This window comes from Camelus ferus, chromosome 9 (genome assembly GCF_009834535.1).
Source record: "Camelus ferus isolate YT-003-E chromosome 9, BCGSAC_Cfer_1.0, whole genome shotgun sequence".
NCBI lineage: Eukaryota > Metazoa > Chordata > Mammalia > Artiodactyla > Camelidae > Camelus > Camelus ferus.
In genome coordinates this window covers 61,406,655-61,411,116 of record NC_045704.1, presented here as the reverse complement: position 1 = coordinate 61,411,116, position 4,462 = coordinate 61,406,655, and the positions used below count along the sequence as shown (strand labels likewise).

General features: G+C 40.8%; 1 non-coding gene across 1 annotated transcript; it reads right to left on the bottom strand.

Annotated features, from left to right (window-relative positions):
- Nucleotides 1-699: 699 nt before the first annotated feature.
- Nucleotides 700-806, bottom strand: LOC116666174. Its single transcript, XR_004323018.1, has one exon. It is a non-coding gene; the product is annotated as a U6 spliceosomal RNA (small nuclear RNA).
- Nucleotides 807-4,462: the final 3,656 nt, after the last annotated feature.

The window sequence follows — 4,462 nt, the reverse complement described above, 5'->3', positions numbered from 1 at the left end:
ACCTTTTAGAAACTCACTCCCATACACCCCAACCCCAAAGCCCTTTTCTCAAACTTGCTGCTGCCCATTTAAGGTGTCAACTTATTTTTCTCCTTATATTTACCACTCAGCTTCTCAAGAGAGGAGCTAAATTGGTGGCCTTCATTTTCTGGCCACATCTTCACTCTTTAACCTATTCCACTGTGTTTTCCACTCTTGCCACTCCATACAGCTATCTTTGAGAACTGTGAGTGGATTGATTGCCAAGTCCTCTTCTCCTTCTCCTCTACCAGGGCCTCTCTGCAGCATCTGATTACCTTTCCTTCTTAAGATTCTCTCTGTTTTAGCTTCCATGATACTTTGCTTTCCTGGGTCCTCAAACTCTCCTGTTCACTTCTTCCCTGTTTATTCCTCTACTAACTCCTGCCCCCCCCATTTTTAAAAAAAATTATAGTTGATTTACAATGTTGTGTTAGTTTCTGGTGTACAGCACATTTGATTCAGTTATACATATATGTGTGTGTGTGTATGTGTTTGTATATATATATATGTATGTGTGTGTGTATATATATATATATATACACACTTTTTCATGTTCTTTTTCATTATAGGTTATTATAAGCTATTGAATATAGTTCCCTGTGCTACACAGTAAGACCTTATTGTTTATCTATTTTGTATATAATAATTTTTAACTGCTAGTCCCAAATTCCTAATTTAAAAAATGTGGAAAGCTTCACGAATTTGCATGTCATCCTTGCACAGGGACCATGCTAATCTACTCTGCATCATTTCGGTTTTAATATATGTGCTGCCAAAGTGAATACTGCCCCCCAATTTTGACCAACTGTTACACAATACTGGACATAATAATTTTGTATTTGAATAGGACATAATATCTGAGAAAGACTGAAAAAGTTTGGGACCAGCTCAAGATGTCATCTAGGGGCAGAGAAATGACCAGTCCACTAAACCTATTTGGAGGGACAGTATAAGAAAAAATAAAATTACATTAAAAATGAATGCTGTCACCTGTCACAATCACAAGGAACCTAAGGAGATCTGGTGACTAACTGCACTGTGGTGTCCTAGATGGGATCCTGGAACCAAAAAAGATATTAGGTAAAAAGTAAGGAAATCTTAATAAAGTAAGGACTTTTATTAATAATAATCAATATTGGTTCACTAATTGTGACAAATGTACCAGACTAATGCAAGATGTTAAAGACGGGAAACCTGAGTGTGGGGTCTGGTAACTCTGTGTTCTAGTCACAATTTTTCTGTAAATTAAAAAATACTATAAAGTAAAAAGTTTATTTTTAAAAATGCACCCTATCGAGCTGTACTCTTCCATGTAAAGGTCACACTAGTATTTGTATGTTTACATTAATGTCTCATGTCTCTGCAAGATCCTACCTTCAGGCTTGTGCTCACCTTTCTACCTCCTTAGAACTAAGCTCAGGGCCTCACATGTTCCATAAGTAATTGTTGGTCGAACGATTGTGAAATAGCAAAGTGAACTCTTGGACAGGCTGTTCTGTAAGGACATAATTAACCCAGTTGAAGCCAAGGGTGATGGGAACGTTTTACTGGCCTTTGTCTTCAGTTCATTCAGTTCATTCAGTTCAACCAAACCTCTAAAGTGGTGTGTTTCCACTTTCTTCTTCAAATTATATGTTCCTGCTCTGTTTTTATCTGTCACTTCCTCTTCTTTCTTTTGTCTTTTTCTATTATTGTTTCTTCTCCTGTGGTGTGCTTTCCACTCATTTTGACCCAAACAATGGTGGTTCTTCCTAATGTATTGTGGTCTAGTGGGAAATTTCTTGAGTGTCGGTGATGAACTGGGACTGAAGCAATAGGAAAACAAAGACGTTTGGTTCTGGATGTGTGCCACCCAGGTAACCACAGATCCTGGACAGGAAAGCTTTGTGCTACTTCCCATGGAATTAGTCAAAATGAACTTGTTTTTACTAGCATTATACAATTAGACGTAATCCCCATATTTCGTCATTTTAGAACAGTTGTTTTGGTTTCCATTAGCTTCAGTTTTAGTGTTTGCTCATGGATATGGTTATCAAATAAAAGAAGTCTCCTTTAATGTTACAGGCTCCCATCTCTACATCATAACAAACATTTGCATATTTAGAAATATTTACCTCCTCCTCCCCCTCCCTCTCCATCCTCCTCCTCCCCTTCCTCCTTCTTCCTCTTCCTTTTCCTCTTTTTCCTCTTCTTCCTCTTCTCTCTCCTCCTCCTTCTTCAGTTCTTGTCATGTGGCTTGCTTATCCATGGACGTGAGTTTTCCTGGGGCTTGCAGAGTGTCTTCTTTCTGTTCTTTCTTCATGTTTCAAAAATAACATGCTATTCTCTGTAAAGGCAACTAGTGCTATCGGCTGATCCTAAAAATGGCTGAATGGGAGTCAGCTGATTTCTGTTGGTTTTAATCAGTTGTTTGGGGTTAAGTCCAGGATGTAACATGAGAATAAATGCAGTTAATGAGATCACAAAGTTCTGACCTCAGGAGCACAATTTTCTGATCCTCTGATCTAACTGGCTATAGAGTACGATTAAAAATGCTGTGTATTTTTATAGCATTTCATGCTTTCAGAGAAGTTAATTTTATCCAGTTCTCATACACTTAAAACATAGTTCTTTCAAGAATTATAGTTCTCAGGTTTTCAGACCAGCATGGTGCTGGTTGGGAAGTATGACTAAGGGGGACTGGGTGTTGAGGGGACTAAGTTGGAGGTGGACTTCCTTGGACTGTGTTTCAGAGTTGTGAAGGCTTAGCAGGGCCTGGGACGGAGTTTATGGTCCTTCATGGAGACAAGGACTGTGTCTGTCCTGTTAATGCTCTATCCCCAGTGCCTAGAATAGCACATGGCACAGGGTAGATACCCAGGGAAAGTTGGCTCAGTGTCTCTCGGTGGAGATGAGAGAAGGAAGCTGAAACACGCAAAAGGTGTGATTCAGTCTCATCATCCATGTCCCAAAATAGAGATTTCAATCAACAGTCTTAGAGAGGTTGTGGTTCCCAAATTGTTCCTATTTGTAAGACAAGGATGAGCTTAGCTCTATTCCTACTTCCCTTTTTTGTGTCCAACAGAGAGGATGAGTTAATAATTAGATTAGTCACAGTCCAGGACATTGAGCCATATTTACTAGTGGGTGGGATTTGAAGGACAGTGGGCTGGTGTGTTTACCAACCCACCCAGGTTTGTGGGAACTCATCTCTTTGGTCTTCTACAATTGACCAGAAAGAGGTAAGACTCTTCAACCATTAGCTTGGGACACATGTGTCAGCCCAGCTTACCAGGAAGCTCTGTAGTGGACTTTTAGGCCCAAACCCAGTTAGATGGTTAGACAGACGTATGTTGGCTTTGTATTTGGTATTTTCCCTTGTGCTCCCATCTCTTAGGAATTCACAGGAAGGAGGGCTGTAAGTCAAAGCAGGTCTTGAGTACTCCTGGACCCACTGGCTGGACCTCACCTCACCTAGATTCCTTATGCTTCTGTTGGAGGCATTATTCTCCTGCTTTGCAGCAGCTCTTTAATCTGAAGGGACCCAAGAGACATGCAAACATCAGTCACCAATGAAACCTCCCATGTGTAGATCTTACAGTCTGTTAGTCCTACTTGTTCCTTCTTCTACCCCCATCTCTAGGCTTGTCTGCAGTGGCTTTTGTAAATAGCCATGTATTAGTTTCCTGGGATTCTGTACCAAATCCCCACAAAGCTGGCTTATTAAAACAATAGAAGTTTATCCTCTTACAGTTCTAGAAGCCAGAAGTCTAAAACCAAGTCATCTCTACTCCCTCCAAAGGCTATCTCTTTGCCTCTCCAGTTTCTGGTGGCTGCTGGCTTGTGTCTGCATTGTTCCAGTCTCTGCTTCTGTCTTCCCTTTCCTCTTCTGTGTGTGTCAAACCTCCTTCCACCTCCCTTTCAGAAGGGTGCACGTGATGGCACTGGGGCCCACCTGGATAATCCATATGACATCTCCATCTCAAGATCCTTAACTTACTCACATCTGCAAAGACACTTTTTCCAAAGACAGTAATGTTACAGGTTCCAGAGATAAGGACCTGGTATTTCTGGGGCCCCCATTCAGCCCAGTTTAAGCAGATTCTAGAATCTTGCTTTTATCTATCTTTCCCCTCTCCCTCTCCCTTTAAAAAAGAGAGTAGTATGTCCACAAATAAATTTCTTTGAGCAGATTAAACCCCCAGGTCTTATTCTTGGGCATGGTGCTGGAAAGGACAAACAACATCTCACTTCTTCTAGTTGCTGTGACTAATTCTGAATCCTAATAGAAAACACAACTTCTAACTGTGGCTGCAGGAATTCTAAGCAGGGTCTCCATGACACCAACATCTGGATGAAAAGTAAAAACAAACCCCAGACCCCCAGCCAATTAACCAGATGTTTGTTTCCAAGCATCTAGATGTTTGGTCCTTGTATTTGGGGTGCAGGAAGCACTGTGGAG